Source organism: Dermacentor andersoni, chromosome 11 (assembly GCF_023375885.2).
Source record: "Dermacentor andersoni chromosome 11, qqDerAnde1_hic_scaffold, whole genome shotgun sequence".
NCBI lineage: Eukaryota > Metazoa > Arthropoda > Arachnida > Ixodida > Ixodidae > Dermacentor > Dermacentor andersoni.
This window is the reverse complement of record NC_092824.1, coordinates 86,258,540-86,285,739: the sequence shown is the minus strand read 5'-3', so window position 1 is coordinate 86,285,739 and position 27,200 is coordinate 86,258,540. Positions and strand designations below refer to the sequence as shown.

Genomic DNA, 27,200 nt, shown 5'->3' with positions numbered 1-27,200 from the left:
TTCAGAATGAGTACCCTAGTGAGTGGGTACATCAGTAGAGGTTGATTATATCAGAGTGAGTACGTTGATGCGGATTTGCTACGCAAGAGTGAGCACAAACGTGTATTGGTTACATCACAATCAGTACACCCAGTGTAAATTGATTACGTCATAATTAGTACATCAATGTGGGTTAGTTGCGTCAGAATCAGTACGTGAGTGAGCGGGCTTCATCATTCTCGGTTGGTCTCATCAGAATGAATGTACTTAAGTGTGGATTAATGACGTCAGAACGAGTATGTTAACTTCGCTTGGTTACGTCAGAATCAGTACATCAGTAAATGGGTCTAACAACGTCTCCTGACTGTTGGCGATCGAATAGCCGCTGAATATGTGCACGCTTGCGTGTGTTACATCAGTGTCATTGTCGGCCAGTGCATCGGTGAGCAAACGCGAATGCGCTGTCGAGTAAGCGAGTGAGATTTAGCATTTCAATAAGGTGTGAACGAGCGGACGAGTGTGTTATGCATGCCATCACGTGATCGAATTAGGACGAACGCGCCATTGAGCTTGTGTGGCAGCTGGCGAGAATGTTTACTTATACGTCAATGTGTTTTGGTGAAGCAGGAGAAAAAAAACAAACCTAATTATTTTGGCGAGCGATTGAGCGTTCTGCACGGTTTTGCACGACTAGTTCGAGCCGTACTCTGCGGCGTATAAGATAGCGTTGCGTCGTCCGTCAGTGCAAGAACTTTACGCTGAGCTGAAACTCTCTATCGACAGCAGCGCCGAAAGCAGAGACTGTGCAGACACGCAAGAACGAGAGGAACAGGGCGCTGCTAGTTCTTGTCTCTGTTCTCCACCGTTCCCGTTCCTCGCGCTGTTGTTCATAATGAACCAGGGGCCGAATCTTATAACGGTTCGGAATACGAACCGTTCGCTTCGCCGCTTACGTCACTAGATGTGCCACTCCCAAGCCGGCGGTGGAAAAAGGGGAGGAAGCGACCAATAGATGAGAGGGTGCCACCTCTGAAGTGTACGTCATTATATGACGAGCTAATCGAGGGATTGCAGAATGTTTCTGCTTGCTAAATAAATGTAAAATATAAATTAAATATTATACGCCAAGTTCTGAAGTATAAACGTGTGGTGCCGGGCGTTTACGCAATGCAGAAGTAATTTATTAATGTCATTCTTTTTTATTCTCAGCCGACAGGCGGTATCGCAAGCGTAAATGAGTTGGCAGAGCGCAGCGCTATGTCGTCTGCTACCAGGAGCTCGCACGATGCACGCAACAGGAACGCACTGCCGGCACTTCTCAAGTAGCGAGCGCGACAAAACCGTGAACTGGTTCTTAGGGACACCTTTACTAGCCGACTATATCAATTTTCCATCTTTTTTCGCCCTTCGTCATCGGCTCGGACATGACTCGCTCGCCTCCGCGCTGCCGCTGTCCCTGCGATAAGCCCCACGGCGCGTGGCGTGATAAAAGCAATGGAACTTGAAATCGAACATTACGATACACGGGCCCTGCATTGCCTGTGCGAAGTCAAATCGAAAAGTGTGGTGCTGACGGTGCGCGCTGTGCCGTAAAATTGAGTAACAAAGTGCGGCACTCCCGAACCAGAGAAAAAAAAAGGCAGCCAAATAAGAGATCTCCACAATATCTTCCCGTCCTGACTGTATAGTTTTATCAGCCGAACGAAGGAAGTGCTGAACCAGCCTAGGTTGAACCCTTCTGACTGCTGAACGGCGATCTGCGAGCTATTCACGCTGGCGATAGCACTGAGAATTCGATCTCACCATGCAAATATCTCCTTGGCATTGGCTTTGAAGCTGAGGTCACGGGAAAGCTGACCCAGCCCTTCAACCGGCCAACACAGTAATTGCGAGAGCAACTTTGTGGACAGTGTCGGCAGCAGAGATCTAGGTCATTCCGATGAATTCTTCACATCCGACCGACCTCTGGGAGCTGCAGGCCGGTGGCGATGAACCGCAGCGCGCAATATTTCTTCCTCTGCGTGGAATGGCCACTCGTACGCTTGCACCTGAGTCCCCTCCATTTGATAGCGTAGCCTGCAAAAGGTTTACTTAGAAAGCCAGCAAGGGCGGTGCAACTCATTATCCGTCACTTCTTCGAACGCGTATCGCGCTACCAGCCGTGGTCAACACCGAAAGAGGAACGACAAGCAGACGACGAAGGCAATAGCCTCCGAAGCAACCAACGCACGCGCGCGCAACGCCCGCGTGTCTCCGGGGTCGCGCGACCGGCGCGCGCGGTCAGGGTCACAAGCCAAAGCCAAGCCACAGCAACGGAACCCAAAGCGGAGTACCCCTTCGCCGGTTCCTACGACCGGTTCGCTTTGAAGATGATTGACAGATGCGTGACGTATTCAAAAATTGCGATACCGCCCCGCTGCCTCTGACGACCTGTGACGTAATCAAAATTTTGGCCAATCAGGTGAGGCCAAAGGAACGGTTCCCCAACCGAACCGTTATAAGATTCGGCCCCAGGATTGCTTTGTCGAGTTCACTTGTTCTCGGACGGACGTCGTGCGGCTGTCCGCATTGGCTGACGGGCTCCTCGCGTTGTTTACCGCGACCCGCCGGGTGTGAGCCGTGTTTTGCTTTCGCCTGAAAACGTCGGGCTCGCTGCGCGACCGCCCTCGTAATCACGGTATGCGTATTCATTCGACGCTCAGTGTAGGATGTGGAGAGCTAATAGTTTTCTGCGATTTTTTTCCCCACTTTTAAATATTGGGAACATCTTTACAGCGTCCGCACGTGACCTGGCTTCTCAGGTGTTATTGTCGCGGTCGATTCGTTCTTTCAGTCGACTGTACGTCATCGGTCGTTGGCTGTGGAACGTATAAATGCGACGAAAGACCGAACGATGCAGCGCGGTCACCGCCACCATGCCAGACCCTCAGGCAATGAATTTCGTTTACGTGCGTGTGGCCCACTTTTAATGGGGACATGGGTCCCAATTAAATGATGTCAATAGATGCGCTAGTTTGAATACTAATGAAGTACTTCATTAGTATTCAAACCAGCGCATCTATTAACATCATATAGGGAACAAAAAAAAGTGCATAAGGTTGCGTGTTAGATATACTCACATTGATGTTTAAAAAATGATATATCGGCGAGGTCTTCGTGTCAAAACTGAGCTGCAGTCAGTCTCGAAATATTAATTTCGTGTTTTCTTTGAGAGTGGACCGCACCGTATATACTTCCAGAGATTTTTGCGCTTTCTCCTGCAGTAGGCGCAGCAGTAGGCGCAGCTGTAGGCGACGTTGTACTCTGCTGTTCGCATTTCTTTTTTTTGTCTTGCCGAATGTGGTTCGTACGGAGTTTCGCGTGTGTACGTAATTCACTTGTAATTGTTTTTCTTCTGCGTCCGTCTTATTGTTTACCGTTTGGTTTCTCTCTCACCGTCTCTCTCTCTCTCTCCCTCCACCTCTTTATTGCGCACGGCACGTACGCTCAGACACACGCACAACGCTTATAAAAGGGCACGCACCCCCCGCACACACACGCACACTCACGCACGCACGCAGGTATACACTGGCACATGCCGCGTGCAAATCTCATCCCAGTATAGTACTGTCAGGCGCAGCCGTGCCAAACTGGCCGCCGTCCCGCATATCAGGGTGCTGCCGTTGCCAAGATTGACGCTAGCAATCTCCCCCCCCCCCCCCTATTCTTCTGCGACCGTAATCACTTCCCTGAGATCTTGTCATGATGAAAAAAAAAATCCACATCGGGTTTCTTTGCACAGTAAACGCCTGAGGCAGGAGAGGAAAACGGCACTGCTGCGGTGGAGCCACGTTATATATCAATTCCCAAAGAGCGTACGCACGCACGTAGAAATTCGGGGGGATTTCAGCGTCTATACGCTACGTGCGATTGTATTATGTGAGCGCTCCCTCGTCGAAGTGTAGGCGCTGGCTGTAGGGACTTGGTATTGAGGTACCCTGTAGCTATGGCGAGGTCGGGCTTGTCGCGCAGCCGAATTGCGTCGTACGTCCCCCGCGGTGACAATGCACTGCGAAGCGGCGATCGAATTCCCTCGTCTTTTTTCTTCCTTTCCTTTGAGCCCGTCGCCGCCCCATCTGGGATACTGGAGTGTGCGATTATATATGTGCAGACGTGCGTACGTGTGGGCGTGTGTGTGTGTGCTTGGGTTTGTGATTGTGCTTGCGAGCATGCGTCTGGCTCCTTACTATACAGTTTACCCCTCTCTTTTGTTTTTGTTTGTTCGAGCCTTGCATCCCTTTGCAGCTTTACTATTTTCGCTCCAGCAGGGTGCTTATGTTGTAGGCTTTGTGTGTGTGTGTGTGTGTGTGCGTGTGTGTGTGTGTGTGTGTGTGTGTGTGTGTGTGTGTGTGTGTGCGCGCTTTGTTTTAATTCCGTTCCTTTCTGTTGGGCAAAGAAGAAAAAGGAAGGAAGGAAAAACAATGAAGTTTTTACTATTTCCGGGCAAAAATTCGAAAAAGAGATATGACCGGAAACTGAATGGGGACGATTCTTCAGATTCTATTGGTCGCCTACACCTTGGAGCGTGTAGCGAACGATTGAAAAAGGAATGCATGCATCCACGTAGCGGGCGTCACGCTGCATAATGCGTCGATGGCCGACTCGCATTCCATGCTGCGAATCTGAAATTCTGATTCGTCGGGAATAATACGGGAGACGAGCATATATATATATATATATATATATATATATATATATATATATATATATATATATATATATATATATATATATTCCATTCGGCGTCTACGTACGGCCGCACCAATCTGCGCGCTTGGTTTGCTATATTGCCGTGTTCCTGGTATTCAGAACGGTTCTTATTCGGAAGGCTTCTTAGCTCGTTGGGGGAGGGGGGTTACTGTGATTGCTCTATTCAACACGGCAAGCTCGACCGTATGGCGTTTGACCGTAGCTGAGACTGTATAGTCACAAAGACTAAAAACCACACGCATCCGCCGTGGTAGCGTGTGGCCAGAGCCCTATAAGGACTCTGCTATGGTTATTTGGTAGCGCTGCTAAGATCGAGGTCGCGAGTTCGATCCTGCAGCCATGCCGGCCGCGTTTCGACGAAGGCAAAAATGCGAAAGACGCTCGCGTATTTAGATTTAGGTGCAGGTTAAAGAACCCCAGGTGGTCAAAGTTAATCCCGAGTCCGCCACTGCGGCGAGCCTCGTAATCGGATCGTGGCTTTTGGCACGCGAAACTCCACATTTTGTTATTTTATTTTTCTAAAGTCACACTACAGAGAAACAACAAATCGGTTCAAATAGACAACGTGCTCTTTCGAGACGTTCAAAACTCTATTTTCTTTAATTTCGCGGCAAGCAGTATTCTTTTATATATATATATATATATATATATGATATTTCACGCCGACAGAACAACTCTGGTGAGCCATTGGGATGTCACGGACTTCAATGTCTTTTCAGACTTGGCCTTTTGTGACGCATGATTCCTTAAAACTTGCTAAGCTTAGTATTTGGCTCGTTTAGAAAACAGCTGTATAACTGCTAAATGGATATGTTTTCTTCGTTGAACCGATTGCAGTTATAGGTCGCCCGAGTAGAAGCCGTTAAAATCCTTGACGTCAGGGCAACATGATGCGCGAACATCAGAGCGGCGTCGTTAACCGTCTCTCTTTCTTTTTTATTTTTTTGATAAGTGGTTTTTTTAAGGTATTGTAGAAGCGCAATTTGCTAATACAGCTCAACTTGTTTTACTTTTTATTGTGCCTTTAAACAGCGAAATAAAAGGGAGGAAAGTGAACTGACGAGACGTGTAACAAAGATGCCCTCCGGGCACCTTCGCAGCCCAATGATGATGATTATTATTTGTCAGTATCATCAATAAATCATCAATCGGCTCATTGTCCTCGATGGGTAGATCGACATGCCAGGACATGCATTAGATGTCAACAATGCCTAACCTAACCTAGCCTATCTAAAGTACCGTACACACTATGCGGATTATGTCCCATTCCACAGCAAAAAGGCGTATGACGCCCCTAGGTATAGAACGCAGCGAACGGCTGTATAGTCGGCCGCAGAACCTTTACGGAACACGAAACATTAAAAAAAAATATCTGATGATTTAGGTGTATATGCGAGATAAATGCGTGAGCATAACGTCGTACCTCTCTTTGAAGTCACGGATTTGTGATTTAAACCGCGTTCACCACATTGCAAGGTGTTGTTCAGGAGCTCACTCGACTAAAGTCCTGCCTCTTCGAGGAGCTAAGTGTGGCTGACGGTGGTCCGGAGGAGACCGTCGTCAGTTGCACTATCATATACGTTCCCACACTTCACACACATAACTTTGCTTTTTATTTTGTCACTCCTAATGCGAACGCACTAAAAAACTGGGTTTCCGCGAAGTACTTGCACGTAGCCGCGAATTTGGAGTCTCATTGTTCATTAAATATATTCTATGCGACCTATACAGTGGTCCATTAAATTAGAAGCACCATGGCTGATGAACGGAGTAAAAATTCCCATTCGTCGTGGAACTATCCCGTCCCGTAATCTTTCGTGGCTGGCTCTACGTTTAAGTGTGTGCATACCGCAATAGGCGTCGCAAAAATATGCACAGTTTATAAGTATGAATGCAGTTTACCGAACATCGTGATCTATTTATGTTACAGATTTAAGAGCTTACAGGCTCGATGTCGTAGTGTCAAAGTAATGCTCCCGCAACGCCAGTTTGGGTTCTTTGTCATTATTCTAATGCCAGTATTGTGCGTCATCTGTTTTACTTATCAATCGAATGTTTATTGATCACAATTAAATACAAAATAAATTATATACAGACAAGACCCCAGAACTCCTGTCAGTGTTTTGTGAGCGGTACTAAGATTGAGCAAAAAACTATATTTGAAACAATGACATAAAGCAGGTACATAATTATAGGGTTAGTGGATCGAAAACCTTATAAGTACGTGTCATACAATAAAACGAAGAAATAATGAGTACAGCATTAAAACAGTAGTAAAGTGCAAACAACTAACACAAAAGCGAAGAGGGAAGCCTAATCAGTAGTTAATTGCAAGGTAAACTGTAAATGACCAGTAATATCCTGGACATCGCTGTGATTAAAATTCAAGTATACGAAGTGTTCGCTTGAATGTGTGAGATTATGTTATTGAGCTGGCGCTGCTTGGTAGCTTGTTCCATGATTTTGGTTGCGGTAAATTAAAACGGAATGAAACAGTTGATTAGAATTATTTAATTAGAATTATATTGGAATCTTTTTTTAAAGTCGCAGTTTCGCCCGAAAGCGGGAGCATCGATTGCTATAGCAAAGTAGTGGACAGTTATACGAAAGAAGCATAGCAGTTTTGTCGGCTGTATAAACTAGGCATACTAACTAAATTAGCAAGCATGGTGTCACGCGCGCCCAAGCAAACGTAAGCACATCTCACTCGATTACCGCGAAAACTCGCTGTCAAGACGCTGGAGTGAGGAAGCGTGGCAGCAGCAGCGAGCGAACTGACTTTCGTACTGCGTCTCGCATCAACGCGAACACAGCGCACGGGCGGACTCTGTCACCTTCGTGGATGGCTTTCAAGATACAGCGCGGAGCGAAGGTGCCCTCCCACCAGAGCCTTCCGCGCGACAGAGCACGGTGCGCTTCCTCCCCGCTTTCCTCGCTTGCGTGCGCGAGGTTGAGCGGCGATCGCCGGCTAACTCTCGTACGCTTTCACTCGCACATACAGCTAGCATACGGCTCGCGGCGACGGTTTTATCGCCCTTGGACTTTATACGGAACCTCACGGCGACGCCGATGGCAGAAATACGCCTGGAGTGTCCATATAATCGCTATCGCAATAAAAACTGATCACCTGCGAACTGAATATAAAAGAACAAAAGAATGGGTGATGCTTCTACGAAATTAGCTGGAATTGGGCGTGTTTGATAAGCGATCGAATGTTTGTTGAAGTTTATAGATGCCCACGACGTAAGCTTACGATAAAAGAAGTGTGGAGATGAGAAGTCAGGCACGAAACTCAGTGCACGATTGACAGTCTGACAATCGAGCAGTGAATATGCAAATTACGTCGCCACAATAGTAAATTTTTTTTTCTTCAACAAATTTTATTCGGTTCTGTTCGTTGCTTGCCTGATGAACGTATACATTTGTAATGGAAAGCTGGCGGACCAGGGGTTGTGCCAAAAGCGCCCCCGGCAACTCATAGCGGCGATACGAAATCGACGAATGCAAGGCAATGTTTGCAATGTAAACTCTGAATTGCAGGCTGCTTCAGATTACAGTAAACCCTCGTTATAACGAACGCTTCATTTCAATTTTTTTTCATGTTCTCGCTTTACTGTGACTCTAGTTTAGCGTTCCAAAACAAACCAAATACGAGAAAGTGTACTTTGAATTCCGAGTGCCACTCCGACAAGCCGGGGCTGAGATAAAAAAAAAAAGAAGAAATAAACGGGAAAGATAATGTAATAATAAGAAAGAGAGGGAAGATTGGTTTTCATTTTCTTGAGGAATAACCAATCTTTTCATAACGAATGATGGAAGAAAAATATTGCATTTCATGCACATTGACACGCTCGCTCAGCCAGCCTCTGGTTTTCGTTTAGATGCATCCAAAGTGGGTTAAGTCCGCCTACGATGCAATGAAGAAATCCGTGACCGACGGTGGAGTCGAACCTCTGCATTCCGGCACAGCAGCCGAATGCTCTAATCGTTAGGCCACGATCGCCATTTTTATTTTCTTTATTGCCTCGCATGTCACACAGCTTACAAACTCAAAAGAATAGTACAAAAAGCTCTTATATGTGGTGAGCCGTCAGCTGTTGCTCGCTGATCACTAAACGTTTCTAGTATTTCGGCATGTGTAACAAAGTCTGGGAACTCACTCCGGTACATAAATATACGTCTGCACCTTCTGCACTTCGGTTTTCAAAAAAAAAAAAGGAAACATTGGCGAACAGGTCTAACGACAATACCATGCATTGTGCGCAGCCGTCCGTGTCTGACATGTGCTGTGCAGGCCCAGGAGCGCATATAACAAGATCGAAAGGAACGCATGCTTCTCTTGTATCCATGCGAAGTCGCTCTCTGAAACGTCAGGCACGCGCGTCACGTGTCAGTGCCTCGCATTCTTCCCACGCGACGCTAGCGCTTTGAGACGCCGTGTTGGCGTATACGAATACCTTCGGGATCGGCCCACGTTCTGTGAGCCCGACAGTACCTCCGAATTGGGGTCAATACTAACGCACTAAAGATTAGTCGTTGGAAGATTACCTAAACTGACACATTGTTGCCCTCGAGTAATAACCAAGGTTTGTCCGCTCAATTAATTAAGATAAAGCTTGAAAAGGAATACTTTACTTCGTCTAAACTGATTCTACGTCGGTTTTTCAGTCTCCGCTGAACTTGTTCTTTTCTACTGCGCATTTAATGTCGCTTGTATGATAAATGGAGCTGCCCGAACGGAGCCGTGTTCTTAAGCGCGCATGCGGCGAACGAAATGCGTTTGCTCCGATTCCCACGCTTGCGTGGTAAATCAACCGCGCAAACTTCGGCCGCTCCGAACGCGCTGACAGTAGTAATACGGCGCCCGGCGTCTTGGTTTTGTAAATGACGATATATGCGTTTCCAACCGTCGCTCTGTGCTTGGTGCGAGCGCTTGGGCGACCGTATTTCCCATCCGTCTTCCGATGTGAAGGCGCCTTTGTGTTAAGCGGATTGTCGTTGTTGTTGCGCGGATTTTGTGGCCCGCGATGATTTACCGCCGGATCCCGAAATGGAGATAAAAAATGACGCACAGCGCGAAGGACAAGGACTTTCCTTCGCGCTGTAAGTCCTTGTCCTTCGCGCTGTACGTCATTTTTTATCATGAATTACCAACTAGCCCAAGCAACCACCCGAAATGGAGATGTCGGCGATGGGCGGAGCGCTTGGCTGTCGCATTGTATGTTGGTATAACAGTTGATTGCAAAAATTTACGGACCACAGGCTAGAATTAGAATATTACACGAAACGTATAAGACTCGTAGCTGTCGTGGCAGTACGAATTGGAGTAAACGTAAGCTAACTAAGTCAAAACGAGCTGTTGTGCGGAGGGTCCTCTGTTTGAATCCTGTCATTGGACAATTTCATTTATGTTAATTAAGCAAACTTCCTTCTTAGCGACTTTGCGACCACTTTCCGTATCGAGCATGTTTGAAACCTCTTTCCTGGGCCGATCCCGGAGGTAATGCACAGCCGCGGCAATTTAAATATGCCATTTTAAGATTTGCGATCTGTTATTCTTTCTCGCTTTTGATGTTTAATTAAGTCCGAGAAGATTTAAGATGAAAGGCATGCGCTATCGGTGTTTTGATTCGTGACATTTGCTTGTTGGCTGCCGTTCTCGAAATTGTGAGGAATAATTTTGTCAAGAATAAAAAACCTGGTGTGAGCAACTTTAGTGATGGAATGGTGGGGCAATATAACCCGCACATAACGCATGGCATGGCGTAAAGCATACATTTACCTATATATATATATATATATACACACACGGAACCTCACGGCGACGACGACGGCAAAAAATTCGCTTGGAGTCTATATAGTTGCTCTCGCAATAAAAACTCGATTTCAAAAATCTTCTTGACCCAGACGCACAAACTGAAATTGACGAGTGCACTGGTCATTTCCTCTAATTAGAGTTGCATTCATATAGGCGGAAAGTAAAATCGGCTTTATCGCGGGATTCCTCGTCCGCATAAGTTTTTTGCTCAGTGGAGCATACGTCTATGGAGCTGCTCTTGCACATATATAGTCACTGTATTACGTATACTAGCAGAGAAATAAGTGAAATACCTATTAGTTTTCTTGCCTTTTATTTTCCAATCGTTTCGATATGTGCACGTGATTTTAACCTTTGAAACAAGAGTAAAATGAAAAATGCAGTATCGATGTTGTTTCTTGCCCCATCTCATTGGTTTGCATGAAGCTATATATGCTTCCGCTATCGCTTTGATCGGCCACTCTCGGCTGAGTGGTTGAGATCTGCAGGCAAAGAAAGAAAGAGAGAAAGGAAGGAAGAAAGAAAAAAAAATCCGCCTTCATTCCACCCTGTGAAAGTGGATGCGCAGCGAAGCTTCTGCCCAGCCCAGCAAACTACTTTACTAGTTTGCAAACTAGTTTGCCCATGCAGCAAACTACTCTACTTCTGCCGACGTTACACAAGCAGCACCACCACAAGCGACGTATACGTCGCACGCACGCACGTGTGCGGAAGTGCAGCACGAGTCCTTATTATCCTAGGCCATCCGCCAAGCGCAAGTGCCTTATTAAACTAATGGAATTTTTCAAGGTAAATTGTGCCAGAAAATTCGCAAAGTGAAACTTATACACAACCTGCATGCATCATAGCATCGGATTGTAATTTGAATATACGAGGAAACTTATAATAACTCAAACCCAAAGCGCTTTTCCAGCTGCCGCATAGTGGCGGTACTGCTTTTTTTTTTTTTTCTTCTTGGGCTGAGCGCTGACCGAAAAATCCCGACCAACAAGAGGCTGACAGTTTCGCTGTAAAAGAAAGAAAGAATTATTGCGCGTGATTATAGCATGCTTTTCGGCATTTAAAGACTGCCGAAAAGGCATTCCGCCCCCATAATTTCGTCCCATGTCGAGCAGACGGGCATCGCTATAGCCTGCGTACTACATTGTACTTATGAACTCAGATGCTGTATAAATTGTCCCAAGACTTCAAGGATTTGCCTTCTTTAGGGACTTATCCGTTTATAGTGTAGAAAGAATATATAATACATACTGTGTGCACACAGACGTCATCGATTTCCTTTAGTTTAATTAATTGTACTATACATAGAGTTCCAAACTGGTTGTTTTCAAGAAGGATACGCATAAAAGTGTTGACAGAAACCGAAAGATCACGGGCTTTCAACAGGTTGGATAGTACAATACCTGTAGATGTCGCTAGACTGCCCAGATAAGTCATACTTAGTCTACCGCGCCGTTACGGCGAGGCGGAGCGCATGACTGCGTTTGTAGCGACCATGTGACTTCATGTACAGTCGCCTTCGATACAAGCTGCGACACGATGCCCGTGGCCGAAGGGACGCCAAGATATAACGGCGGTGCCGACACGCGAAAAATTTGAGAACGCCTTTTCTTTCAATTACTGGTATTTATTATTGAATCAATTTTTTTTTTCCTGTCATCTTTGGTAAACAGCTAAACATTTTTTTTTTTCGTTTGCCGGCGCCGCCGTGAAGTCTTCTTCGACCACGGGCATCGTGTCGCAGCTCACGTTGAGCGCAACCGTACACGAAGAACGTACACTCGTTGCTGCCCGCCGTCCGAGCAGCAAAACAAGCCCGGACCTCTGGAGCCAGGCCACAGCTGTGCCGAGCCACGTTGGAAGCTAACGTTAAAGCTAAGCCCCGACAGGAAAGAAGCGAGGGTTCAGAGTGGAGAGGGGAGGAAGAGTGTGAAATGGAAGTGGCGTAACGACTTGACGCAGGTGGCGACCGCGGACATCCAGTTTTCTCTCTCTCTCTCTCTCTCTCTCTCTCTCTCTCTCTCTCTCTCTCAACCTTAGAAGATATTCGCGTATCGTCTGTTTGCGCGCTAACCTAGTTAGCGCCGTCTGTGGGGCACCATTCTGTATACCGTCGTGCCTCTACGAGTCTGGAAAGCGGTTTCTCCAGGGTCGAGGTCGTTTGTTTTTGCCTTTTGTTATCCGCCGAGAAAGGGCGTGTAACCCGGTGCCTTGCGCTATACCTTCTATTCCTGTCCGAGGAAAACGCAAAGGTTGTTCCTCAGCAGCCGTCGGAAGCAGTGTGGGTGTCCCTGTTACTCTCTCGAAGCGAACGTCTTTCGCTTGTTCCTCGTTATTTCTCTTTTTATTTCTTGGGAGCCCACTATTATTTTCGGCCCCTGATTCGGCATCGGCATAGGGGTATTCATTGCCGGCGTCGTTAGCGGCGTGACGCCTAACCTGTCACATATGCTGCGCCGCGTTTTACGCCTCAATATAACGGCTTAAACGTGGTAAACTTAACGCGTAGCCTGTAGTAGCATTTTTGTTACTCTGGGGCGAGTTTTCGGTTGTGGATTGTTCCGCGAACCATTCACTAAATAACTCTTTATGATACCAGTTGAGCTTTACCTCAGATAACGTTTAACTGCATTTATGTGGAAATGTACTCTCCGTGGCCAGCATTGAAGATGGATGAGCTGTCCTCATTCCCCTATATGTGGAACTGTGTCTGGGCATTTTACGGGGTTAATTGGCGTGCAAATATACCCGTAAGAATGCTTTGTAGAATGGCTGTAGTTTCTTCTCATTCCTACGTAATGGGTCTCGAATCCGGCAACATTGATGCCTCCTGGTAGCATGTGCGGGTATATTGACCAGTTGCCTTCACCCAGAGAGGTCCCGTACTCGTGACGCCTGCGGCAGAAAAGATGTCCCACATCCGCCGCCAAGGTTTGCGAGTGGTGGCGCTGGCTAACACACCCAAGATTAGGTCTAGTAGTAACACATAAATGCCCAAGAAAGTGGATGAGGAAACAGCGCCGCGGTAGCTCAGTTGGTGAGAGCATCGCACGCGTAATGCGAAGACGTGGAATGGTTCCCCGCTTGCGGCAAGTTTTTTCATCCACTTTCATTGCCATTAATTTATCATTTCTTTAATTCATTTAGTAAGTACAAGTAATTTCCCCTGTCTTGACCTTGGTGTCTTTGTTTGTTGGTTTCTCGTGATACGATTATTAAAAATCGGGCCCCTCGGTTAACCCCCTTTCTTCTTATGTTTAACATTTGTTAGACGGCGAACAAATACACGTGTCAGTATGTTGCTTTCGCGACCTTCCCCGAAATATACCTGTGTGCTACGAGATTAGGACACCGCTTCCGAGTTGCCATCGGTTCTATATTTTAAAAAAATATATACTTTTTTCGAATGCGTATTCAGCGGTTCTTTCTTTTATGTAACGGCTCTGCTTGCCTAGAGCTAATCAGATATACTTATAACGGCACCGACACCCATCCGCACCCATCCGCATGCATGGGCGCATAGCCTCTGCAACTATTTGCACTCTTCTAGTCCTTGTAACTGCGTATTAGCAGTGGTTTGAATTCGATGCATTGTAACTATACTATGGCTGCAGCCTCTCTCGAACTCGACCACTCCCGCTCTGATCGACAAACGTACGGCCAAGCTGCGCCTCTGTGTGAACGCCGAGAGCGATAGGCTAAACTTAGCTCCGATTGCGTCATGACGTGGCGTGACACCGGCGTCATCTGTGGACGCAACACATGCATGTTGGAGTGCTGACTTCGTTCCTCTACACAACGATACCAAAAATAAGGCGCGGGGGTAGTATGGATGAAAAGATATAAGCGTCAATATAGGACGATATAAGCGAGTTTTCGTTACACACGGGTTTATACAGCAAGCGGCACCCTCTAACCGATTTTAAAGACCGTTACACGTCAAAATTTCCCATCCGGTGTGAAAGCTACTCTATGCAAGACACGACGGTCCTGCTGGACTGCAGAAAGTGATTGTGGCGCCGGCCATCCGATGAAGTAACGACCGCGCTTGATTAACGCTGTTCTGTGATTCCGTGGTTATATGTTTCGCTGCCAGGCACGTTTTGATCTCGGAAGGCCGTGCTTTTGCTGGCTGCATACACCGGAATCCATTGCAGATCCTGAAACACGTCACAGACGCCATGTTTTGAACATCACTTATATGAGAGACGCCGGATCTAGTTCAAGGCTCTGGATTAATTCCCGAACATCTGGGGTTCCATTTACATGCACCCATAGGGGGCGGGACCGTAGCACTTTTTTCCGGAGTCGTTTACGTTTTCGATATAGTATCTCCAATTCTAAAGGCCACTGACTTTGTCGTGACACGGTCAGCCTTCACACTACGTAACTCAGTGACACATCCAACAAAATATGTTCAAGGCGGTGCTTTTAACCAATGAACGTTGAGTATACGCAGGGCCTCGGGCAGTTCCGGATAGACCGGGATGACAAATTGAAGAGGCCCAGTGTGTGGATTTGAACACCGCCTATCGCACGTTGGGACGTTGAACGCCATCACTAATTCGATGGCTTGCCACCACCAAAGACGGTACAGCAAGGTCGCTAACCTTGTGGCCCTGCACCTGCCGCCGAAGTGAATAGTTGTATCATCCACCGATTTCTTGAAGCCGGAACGGAGCGTCGATTAGAGGAGCACTTGAGACGGCACCAACGTTAGCTCTTCCTCTAACGGAAGCGAGAGATTCGCCAGTCGTGTGCTTGTCTTATATCACTGCAAGCTGTCTGCGCGCGTTGCGCTATATCTATACTCCTTATCGAAAATGCTGTGTAAACATTAACCTTCCCCGCCCAATCATTCGAGCTCTCGATGTGAAGTGCGTGAGTCAGATGAGGCGAGGGAGATAAGGAGTAGTGCGAAAGAGGCTCACGGAATTACTTATGGGAGAGAAGTGTTTGCATACGCTTATCCCACCCGCGGCGCGCGTTATCTATGTGGGCAAGAACGATGCTCTGCCCGTTATTTCCTGCAGCTGGGCATCTGCCGACACCTGCTTTTGTCACGCAACGCGCGATTTTTTTCCGCGTTTGGTAAGCCGCGCCTTATCTCGGAGCCAGCACGCCCGTTGCTGATCGGGGGGGGAGGGGGGGGAGCCACGTGACGAACAAAAGTGGCTCGATTGATGTGTTCGCTCTTCTTTATTGGTAATCTTTTACTTTGTTGCGTGACAAAGTGGTGCGATCCCCCGTCGACTAAGCAGTACTCGAGACGGGGCTGGCTTCCTCCTTCACATGGTTTTTTTTTTTAGAAGAACGCTTGAGGTTCGACGGAGCAGCGTTGGAACGGTAGAGTTGCTTCTCCGCAGTGCGCAGCATGTGACTGTTTCTTCATCGCGCAGAGGCTGCTGGGAAGAGTATTGTGCGCCCGAGCGATGACTGGCAGACCCTTAATCGTACGTAACCGAAACCAATGTTTTCGTCGCAGAATTTCGCCATAATTCTTATTGTCACTTGCGTTTTCTCCATTTTCGAGTGCAAGCCCCCCCCCCCCCCCCCCCCCCCCCCCCTCTTACTTGCCGTCCGCTTCTAGGGCCCACGGTTTTGCACATCTCTTTTCTAGGAATCGAAGTTCTGACAAGGCAGTAATGGTAGTACTGTCATGAGCATGCTGAATCGATATTGCTTTGACTGCTGTGAAATACGAGGGGTAGTAGTTGATTCCGTGACTAATGTAATCGGTTAATATTGTGTGTCGCTATATTTATTTGGTGCGAGCGTGCGTTGTGTAGTTCATATCAGTGATGTAGTTAAGAAAGATAAAAGAACAAGGGAAGCCGTCGTTTTTTGCGCGTCAGTTTTTATAAAGATGTTTTGTTTCTTCTTTCTTTTTTTCTTGCAATTTCACGCGAAAGAAATATCATTACATCTGTATGGTTACCGCTTTCCAGCACACCGCATCATGTAAGTTCGCATCTCTGGTGATTATTGTGTTATGAACTTATCTCACAGATGCTTTTGTGTACGGCGGAGTGTTAGACCGTGGAGTCGGGGCAAAATGGTCGCGCGCCAATTTAATTTAGCCGAGCATAGCCTCGGCCTGGGATGGTTACCGGAGCAATAATTCTGTTTACATTGTTGCTGATGCCAGGGTAACTTCTGCGTCGAACTTGACTTGAAGGCAGGATTGCTGTTTCTTAGTCAGAATTTTGGCGGACCGGTTTGTTTAATGCAGATGATATATATATCAATTGAAACTGCATTTAATAAACTCGAATGGTGACTATATGTTCTATGGAAGCTTCGTTTATTAAACCTCGGCCTATAAATTTGATGAGTTTATTAGATGTTTGTTCGTTGACAATCTAGACCAATCTTATTTGTAATTCGGTTTCTCTTGAAAAATAATATTTATGTGTGTATTTCAACACAACGAATGATACGTGTAGAGTGAGAAAAATACACGGGATCGAAGTGGCCAAACTCTGGCAAGCTCATGAAGCCAATACATGCATACGAAGATGAACGGTTTCTTCAACTTGTAGAATGAAACATGATACAGGGACGTGGGCTCATAAATCGCATGCAAATGCGACTTCTGAGCACGCTTTGGACAAATCAAGCCCGAGCAATCGTAATCCGGAGACCACCCTCGCTCCTGCAGAAGTGTCCCTCACAGGCCAGGTGCAACCTTTTTTTGAAACTTTTGTACATTCACTAAAGGGGCACTAAGGCGAAACAATAAATAAGTTGAGGCTAATAAAGCATTGTTTGAGAACCCTGCAGGCAGACATATCAAAATGATAGTTTGATTATTCGATGAGAAAATGAAGGTCGAAGTATCAGTATTTGAATTTCGCGCCGAAACCCCGGCGCCGGTACGTCAGTGTGACGTCAAAGATTCCAAAATACGTTTTCGCATTTGGGCTGCCGAAACTTGGCACCCGAAACTTGCCATGTTTAATATTTGGCTCCTTTAGAACACGATGTAGTGAACCTGTACCGCTGTATAATTATGTAGGCCCTAGAAGATGGCATCAAAATCCATGACGTCATAGCGACCAGATGCGGGAACTTCAAGGAGGCGTCGCCACCCGTCTTTCGTTCTTGCGCTTTTTCTGGTTTGCCAAGCGTCTTATCGTGATAAGAGTGGTGTTTTTGGTGTCGTGGAAAGGTAATTTACTGATGCAGAAGAAATCATTTTTTTTCTCTTTAGTGTCCCTTTAAATCAAACTCGACATTCAGAGCGGTCAGACGGAGAGCTGTTTCTGCCCACTTTCTTCCGCCATCCTCCGACTCTAAAAATCGAGATTCGATTCGTTTCTCCTTAACTACTCCTGCTTTCGCATTCTTTTATCCTCGTCTCTGTATACGGGGATATACACTTGACTGTTGCCGCGTCGGGCCGGGCCGTGGGGCGCTGCGTTGCGCTCGTTACGTTGGCTTACGTGGCCTGACCATTTGAATGCGTTAAAAGCGTTAGTCAAAAAAAAAAAAAAAACGGAGGGGGGGGGGGGCGGGGTCTACGTGCCAAAACCACGATCTGATTATGAGGCGCGCCGTAGTGGGGGACTCCGGAAATTTGGACCACCTGGGGTTATTTAACGCGCACCTGTTTTCGCATTTCTCCCCCATCGAAATGCGGCCGTCGTGGCCGGGATTCGATGGCCGCGACCTCGTGCTTAGCAGCCAGGGAGGGTCAGAAGCGCTATAGTTAACGCTCTCTTCTGTGTGATCATTGCAGATCCGTTACAGATCACTTTTATTGTTGTCGTCGCACGTGTAATGTAAAATACCAAGCTCCTCATTTTTATTTCGCTCCAGTCTGATTCTCAAGTGTTTCTCTTTATCGCCCGACCTCCCTGTTGCTTTTACAAGACTTTGCCGCTCCCACCTTCTTATTCTTTGCCATGTCAATAACAGCATGTTGGCGGCTTAGCCTGTAGTGCCCAACGTACCATTTATACCACTCTGAGTTTGATACCACAATTTTTTTTTATTGAACTACGGGAAACCTATATCGTAGCCTATAGTAGCCATTTTATTCTGGAGCGAAGTTTCAGTCTTGAATTATATAGATACTCAATTACAAATGCATTATATAATAGTTATACCAATTAGGTCTTTATTCCGTTTCTTTATATTTTATTTCGCACAAATCTGCTCTCCATGGCTAGGAATAAATATGAACAAGTTGTTTAAATCTTCTTGATGTTGAAATAACTTTGGGCATTGCACGGTTAAACATGCGCCCTGTCAAATGTATCTGCACTTCACTGAAGACTTCTCTCTCTCTCTCTCTCTTCTACGCGGTGATATGTTACTAGCTTGTAGACTGCACTGACAATGCATGCTCGGATGCCGTGAACGTGACGGATCGTTTCCAAGAAAAAATAAAATAAGTAAAAGCAAGCTCAGCAACCCTGTCGCGTGTATTTAGCGCGCGTTTCGTAACGAGCCTTTAAGCGGGGAGCAGCACAGCGATCGCAGAAAGGGTAATTGGCTTCTCCGCAGGTGCGGAAATTCGCGCGATCAACGCGTCCATTACGTCACCGACAGCTGCGCTTCTTTTCACGGAGCGTCGGAGCCGCATTTACCATTTTCTTTCCTCCTTAACGGGCTGGCCTTAGCCTCTGCTTATGTAGACGGATGCGTTTGAAATCCGCTCGAGTCTCCACCGCTCCTGTGACAATGTCGCTGCTCCTTGCTCGCATGGCGATATCCGGCGGAACGGAACTGGTGACAATAAAAAGGCGTTAGTGCGATGTTCGATTACCCTAGAAATGTTGCTGTCGAACCCGCCGAGGCAACCAGCAAAAAATGGTTAAAAGAAAATAATAACAAACTTTATTTTCATCATGCGAAGGCCGATGTAATACCGCTGTCTTGACATGGGGGTACAGGCACCAGCGTTGGAAGTTTCGCAGTAATCGGAATGCAGATCGCTTACAGTCGCTGTATACATGCAGTTTCTCTCTTTTTTTTTTTCAAGAGCGCATGCAAATGCAGTTTTCTCACAAATTCTGGTTCAGTTTGCATTCGTTGAACCGATGTATACGTTTCTATTTCTTTGACAGTCGCTCGTGTGTTAGATACTATCGTGTCTCATTTCCTTGTGGGCCGTGTTTTTCTCGGTTTTGTTCCGCAGCGCCTATCGCCTGTTCTTTTCATTGTTGCCCTGTGTGCGTGTAATCTCTTCCCATGAAGCAGGTTTGTCGTGCTGTTTTCCTAATAACAACAGGTTATGACGATGATAACGGTAGCAATATATCTACGCGACTCCGAGTAAACATTAAACATTTGAGTTATGTGCTGCTGTCAATGCATCTTGTGACGTAACCCATGTCAATCATTCCATCGGCGGTCCAGAATTCGCGCCTGGAATGCAGCGGGACCGTCTCGACATTTGATGTGTATATATATATACATATATATATATATATATATATATATATATATATATATATATATATATATATATATATATATATATATATAGCGTTTGGGTTTTTGGCGGCTGGTTGCGATGGGCAGCGCCGCCCGACGTCGAGAACGTTGCGGCGGGGGGAGGGGGGAAGGTGCTTTCTTTATCGGAGTCGTTATCCTGGAGTGGGATCCAGAGTCGAGTGTCTTTCCTCTTTGTTCTCGCGTTATTTACGGGAGCAAAATCTAGCCGGCCGCCACGTGTGCCATCCGCCACGTGTATGTTAGAGGATAAGGAATTCCTTACATTTCAAATGCTGTTTCAAGGGAGGCTGAACAACTTCTTTATCTTGTTTTTTTTTTTTTTTTGACAAGTTGAGTGGAACAGTTTATATTACCGGGAAATGAAATATACGTGGGAATTCTTTCTAAGCCATCGGCTTCAGCCCGTGTGTCTGTCCGTCTGTAGCCCTGTCCGTTCTGAACCGCGCAAACGGCGGCACTGCACAAAGGAAGAAGGAAGGCAAGATAACCCATGGCAATGCGCCGTCTCTGTAGTAATTTTATTGGGAAGCCCGAACGATTGGGTTCGCGGTACGCAACTTGCGTTGTCAGAAGATTCAAATTATTTGTTAGAGCGATGGACGGTTGATTGGCGCAATTATTTCCTTCTGGCATAAAATGCTTCAGTAACCTCTTAAGCTATAGTTGCTGGCTATGTTTAGACGATATGTTCATGTCACTAAAGACGACGTTGCGCACACGGCAATGCGCGGCGAGCTAGGAAGAATTCGAGGCAGAGAGCATTCGTTCTGACGTCTTACACTTTTTCCGCTCAGGCCTGAGCGATATCTCGCTGAAGATAACGGTTGTTGCGCAGTACAGGCTTGGAAGCGTATCACACGGTGGAGCTCATTGCCAAGTGTGTTGCTCCTTTTAGATGTCTTTCCTTTTTTTTTTTTTTTTGTCGTCCAGAAACGTGCTTGTGTATCCGAGTTTCCTTCTCTTATTTTTTTTTTTTCATTGGTAGGGCATTAGCCGCAGCGTAATTTAATGCATTGTTAGCTTGTAACCTTCTCCAGCAGTCTCAGTCAGCTCAACACATGGGCACTTTATTATGTTTTGGTTTACTTGGCGTTCGTTCGTTGTGTTGCGTGTCGTGCTTTCTTGGTTTCGTTCGCACCGTCTATCTTCCCATTTCAGCCTACCCCTCCTGCCACACATGAAAGTGGTCAAGGCCCGGTGGCCGCCGCGAAAAAAAAAGAAAACTGATTCGGGCGTAACTCATCTGCGATGACTATCCGAGTATGCGAATAGCCGAACCGCGTCATGTGCGACGAGTGCCGTGCCCCCGTCTCTCCCCCTTCCCTCTGGAGACGCTGCGCCTTCTGGCGGCGCCGCCGCGAAGTCCGCGCGTCTACCCAGTAACCCAAGTTCGCGTCGGCGATGTTCACCGAAAAAGTGGCACGTATCCACTGGCACGTACCCACGAGAACGGCCAACATTTCTAGACTGCACTACCTTCGTGATCGGCCTACATATTTGGTGTAGTGGCCAGATAGCCCGAAAGGAAACTCGTCTGAGTATTCTAACAATTTTGTTCGGGATAACAATAAATAAAAGCACAACAACAACCACGACGACAGGTGAACCAGCATGCGTGCTTAACAGCTTTCATACGTTATCGCAACAAACGCGATTCCTTATTTTCCTTTATTGTGCGTACATTTATTTAAAACTCCCTGTGTTTTGGGATACTTGTTCTCCACTCCCCCGTCGATGTTTTCTCCGAAATAAATCAACTGCGTATTTGTTTTGGCCAGCCCCCAACGCTTGAGCACGTTCGGTCCACGATGTTCCACCTAAATGCATGCACCATTGGCCGGCGCAGACGTTGTTGATGACACGCGAGTGTGGTCTGTATGCGGGGAAGGGGGGGGGGGGGGGGGGGCACCGTGACAACTTTATTGGAGCGTCACCGTCTTTCGTAGATCTCGCTCGAGCTGTCCCTATAGTGTACGTGCGTATCAGGCCGTGACGTTCGACGCGTGTCACAGCATGCAACAGCGACGGTCACCACTCAGCAGTCTGTCCGCCTTTTTTTTTTCTTTCTTCTTTTTCTAGGCTGTTTGTTTTCTCGCGTCCTTCCCATTGTGTTCGATCGCGCGGCACGCTCGCATTTGTGACGTCACAAGGCCAGTTGTCCTGCAGTCTCGCGTTGTGCGCGACAAATAACGTTGCTTTTCAACGCGTACGCGTAAGCTTTATAGCTTTGTTATAGCTTTGTTATTCGCTGTGTTAAGGGGTCTGACAGACAAAATTGAGGCACGAGGTCGCCGGTTCGATCCCTCGCTTGACGTTTCATACTGACGGGGGCAGAACGAAGGAAGAGAGAAAGAAGGTGCTGATGTGCATGGGCTTAGGTGCACGTTAACGAACCCGAAATGCTCAAAAAGTGATTGTTGCAATTTTTTGTTTGATCCTTTATGTGAGGCACGGTTTGAGTAAAGTCTCGTACGTTTCATTTCTATACTTGTTACTACTGTTATAGATGTACCATCTCTGATAAGAAAACAACGATTGTAATTTTGTCCTTTTTTGTGCGCGCTGTGTATTTCATTGCAGGTTGACAGTATGTTAACTACTGTTAGTCATTGTTTTCGTTTTACATATTTCTACCTTTCGTTCCTATTTTGCTCATCTTCCTCCTTGTATCGGCAGTTTGTTTGCTTTAAGTTTGCTCTACTTCTATTGCTATACCTAATATTAACGATTGAGATTTTGTTCTTTGTTGTACTCGATTTATACTTATTTGTTTGGAAAACGGCTGCCGTTCTGTTTATTATTGCATTCGTTTTATGACGTGTCATTCTTGTTATTTCTCGTCTCTGCCTTATGTAACGTCCTGCAAAGAGGCCTCAAGGGTAAAATTATGTTGATGGTGATGATAATAATAAGAATCCGTCGCGCTCCGCTTTGCATCGTCCCTCATATAGTTAGCAGCACTGGGGCGTAAACTGTAATCAACCAAACGCTGCCTCTCCTACGTCGTGTCGTCGCATACTGTTCTTGCTAAAAAATATTAGCGACGCTGCAATGGTTAGAGCTGCAGGTTTAAACTAATCGTAGGGGCTAATTTGTATCAGTGCGGCTATACTCACCTGCCGCGGTATACGTTGTGCTATATACTGAGCTTGAGGCCGTGGGTTCGGTCCCGGCCTAGGCGGTCGCACTTCGATGTTGGCGAAAGGCAAGAACGCTCGTGTTCTTTAGATTTGAATCCACGTTAAAGAACCACAGGCACTCATAGTTATTCCGGAGCCCTCCTTCTCCCAACTCTACTGGGCGTACTTCATAATCGGACCGTGGTTTTCGCACGTACACTGTAAAAAAATGTTTACACCATTAAGAATGTTTTTTTTTATTGTCGCACTGGTAACACCCTCGCCGTTAGGGTCTTACAAAAATTCTATAGAGGACAACAACGGAGCTCTAGACTAGACGTGCGATGACAAAATACGTGGTTGAGAACTACGCATGATCATTCTGACAGCCTTGGGCGCACAGAAATATCCGACAGGAGAACTTCACAGGGAGATAGATATGAAACTCTCCTGTCGGATATTTCTGTGCGCCCAAGGCTGTCAGAATGATTACGTAGTTCTCAACCACGTCTTTTGTCATCGCACGTCTAGTTTAGAGCTGCGTCGTCGCCCTCTGTAAATTTTTTGTAAGACCCCAACTGTGATGGCGTTACCAGTGCGACGAGAAAAAAGAAATACCCTTATGGGTGTCAACATTTTTACGGCGTAAAACGTCGGAATTTTAATTACATATACTCGCCGTGTTTGTACCCTGTGTCCCACTAACGTTAGCCAAGCTGTTCAACCGAAAAAAAAAGAAAGATTAAAAAAAAAAGTACGTGATGCAAGATACGATCTCAACACCTATGGTGTTTGGTCGTCACACTTCTGGCGACCAGACACCGTAGCTCTTCAGATCGCATCTTGTACCATGTTTTCTTCTTTTTTCTTTTAAATCGATTAGGTTCGGTAACGTTAGCTGGGACACCCTATACACAATACCCACGCTTGCAACGGCACGCTAACAACGGTAAACCCGACCCTCGTGTGCATGCTACCGGAGTTACGTAATGTTCAACGAAAAAAAAAAACAACGGCAGGGGTTTTTGTTAGACATGATGGCTGCGCATGCGTATGCGCTGGTGTACGGTGAACTTTTTCTTGTGCCCGAGCCGAGACAGCGGATGAGGTTCACCTTAACCGCAACTGTAACGTCGCCGGGCGTTCATTCGATGTGCGCGCAGCGCTGAGCAGTATCCTACCCTGGTCAGTAATTGGGAAGGATATTTGGTAACATACCTGAGGCGTAATGTATAGTGACTAACCGGGGGCAAAAAAAAAAAGAAAAAGAAAACCGAGTAACCGAAGTAGGCCAAGTCGCATTTTGTACCACTTCCTTTCCCGCTTCGTGGTTGGCTAATTTGACACGTGCCGCCGAAGTTAAACTACTTTCTTTTCTTTTTCGTTGCCATGCACCACGCGTCCCGTCACTGAACGGCAGTAGTCGATTGATTGATTGATTGATTGATTGATTGATTGATTGATGGATCGATTGATTGATGGATTGATTGATTGATTGATTGATTGATTGATTGATTGATTGATTGATTGATTGATTGATTGATTGATTGATTGATTGATTGATTGATTGATTGATTGATTGATTGATTTAGTAACTTTTATTTTACAGTCCTGCAGAATGCGTATTAGCACGTCGCGCGCCGCTCCCACGTCGGGACCGACAGTCGCTGTCATGCTGGAAAACGAAGAGCAGCTATAGCGTTGGTGCGGCATAAAAGGGCGTGAGAGTAGAAGGCGGTTGTCACAGATTGTTTCACAGATTGTTTCTATGACATATATATGTATTGATCATCAAATTCATTTTTACTCAGCAATTACGTTGGTGTCAAGAATAGATGACTCAGTGTAGTTTTAGCCTTTTCCTCCAAAGGAAGCACCCTGACGTACGGAAAGGGCCGCGGAAACTGGGCGACGTCACGGATAATGACGTCTTGCGGCCGTTGCGATAAAGCTGGGGACTTCCGCGCAATATTAGGTGCTTTAGCCTGGGGCACAGTCGAGCGCAAATTTTTGTAGACCGTAACAGGTGCCACTAAAGAGCCGCGAACATCATTGTAACTAATGAATACATTGTTGCGCCAGAAAAGGAGAATAAGGACTTGGGAGGGAGAGTACGAAACGACAGATTGAGCGCTGAGTTTGAAGACATGGTAGAAAAGGGGCCCACTGTACTAGAAATGTAGTTGAGTAGAACTTGTTGCTGGGCGAGTTGGTTGGAATCTAATGAATACATTGTTGCGCTAAAAAAAAAGGAAAATAAAGACTTGGGAGGGAGAGTACGAAACGACGGATTGAGCGCTGATCTGTCGCGTCAATCTGTCGTTTCGTACTCTCCCTCCCAAGTCTTTATTTTCTTTTTTTTTTTTGCGCAACAATGTATTCAGTAGGCACCAACCAACTCGTCCAGCAACAAGTTCTGCTCATCATTGTAACGTTGGGATCTTCGCGCGACGTGCACGAATTTTCGTTACCGGAATATGGAGAGCTTTAGCTTTGTGCACAGTCGGCCGCAAATGTTTCTGTACTGTGACGTTGCCTAGTAAAAACCGTCAGTTATCACCGAAGGTACGTTTATTATTCGGAACGGACAGTTGTACAGTGATATTTGTCCGCCAAGCTTAAATAAGGTGCTCGTATGAATTATAGGTTGGCTGGCTTAAGACCGTGACAAAGTTAGTTGTTGCATTTTCCCGTCTCCCGTGGTTCGTAAATTTTTGTAGCCGACAGCACATCATGCCTTGCTCTTGCCATGCGCAATCGTGATGACGGGACCGGGCAGCTATAGCGCTTATGCGACCGAGCATGGACAAGATCAGGGACGTTGGTTTTCTGAACTGTTTACAAATTGACGTTGTGACTGACAGGCGCGAATGTGAATGCTCATTGTGTCTGATTTTGTCGTTTTGCTTTGCGTTTTTCCCGGTGACTTTCCATACGCTTCATCGCGTATGCGATAGATGGATGACAGCCGGGTCTATGCACGAATGCGATCTGCGCCGTTGACTAGCTTTGTTTAATAGTATATAGCTTGGCGTTTGCTATCCCTCAATTATATCGGGCGGGGGGGGGGGGGGGGGGCGACGCACACTGTCAGTTATGGTTCGAGCAGTTACATTTGGGAAATGACCACTTTGCGACTACCGCTCTGCATTGACAAATGAAAAGGTCAATTTGACACGTGAAATGATTTTGTGATTATAGAGAAGTACGCCGTAGTGGATGGTTCTTGATTAGTCTGGACCGTATGCATGACCAGATGGGAATTCACACGTATGGGAGACAACCAAGGCTATGTCACATGGAAACGTCGCATAGACCACACGCACAAAGCGCTCGCCCTTGTGTTCTTCTTTCCACGCGATCGCCATACAGTTCTCAACGTGCCAATTCGCACTGTAGTTTTACGCTGTCTATAGTTGTCAGGAGACTTTCAGCGGTGGATTTGTCCGTTGTCCGCCCGCGGGTACTAAGACAACCTTGCTCACCGGAGGGATTGGTATTCGAGCCGTCTCTATATCGGCTTGGCACCACTCCGTCGATCGCATTTCATCTCGCCACATCAGTGGCTGGCAATCATTGCCTTCCTTGTCAGTGTATAGCTGTTTCCATCGCGTGGCCAAACCATCCATTCTCAATCACTAAAGCCAATGGTGTAATCCTCAAATTTTTACGACGAAAAGCGCGTATATATGCTGTGAACCGACTTGCACCCTTAAGTATGCAAGTCGGTGTACAACTCACACCCTTTACATATGTAAGTGCTATAGGCTAATTTGCACCCTTGACGGTGTTTTCCATGCACCGACGCTGCTTCAGCACGGGCGCGTTGCACCAACATGGCGGCGGGCATTGCCGCCTCGAATGACGAGACGTGCGGTCTAGCCAACTAGCGCGCGACAGAATATTTATCGAGTCCGCTTGGTATGGCGGCTATAGACATTTTCTTTGCTATTAAGTCCCAAAGATGGAGAGGGACAGCGTTGCTCGCTCCGCAGTTTCGAAGCACATAAATCGTGTGTGCCGTGGAATTAAGACCCGCAGAAGAACAGCGTCTGGCCTTGACTCTGTTA

The 27,200-nt window shown here is 46.6% G+C and overlaps 2 protein-coding genes across 6 annotated transcripts in view; one reads left to right on the top strand and one right to left on the bottom strand.

The window, feature by feature from the left end:
* LOC126518007 (nucleoredoxin-like protein 2) overlaps positions 1-15,257 on the bottom strand; it is a 73,535-nt gene extending 58,278 nt beyond the window's left edge. Inside the window, exon 1 of the mRNA XM_055064234.2 lies at positions 15,157-15,257. The gene's annotated coding sequence lies outside the window, so the exon portion shown is untranslated. The remainder of the gene's footprint in view (positions 1-15,156) is intronic.
* The window catches only part of Cpes (Ceramide phosphoethanolamine synthase), a 93,775-nt gene that overhangs the window by 46,045 nt on the left and 20,530 nt on the right, over positions 1-27,200 (top strand). Inside the window, exon 1 of one of the 5 annotated variants that reach the window (XM_055064231.2) lies at positions 15,685-15,999. The exons of the other annotated variants lie outside the window; for them this stretch is intronic. The gene's annotated coding sequence lies outside the window, so the exon portion shown is untranslated. Of the gene's footprint in view, positions 1-15,684; positions 16,000-27,200 lie in introns of those variants that run through there. 5 annotated transcript variants of the gene reach the window in all.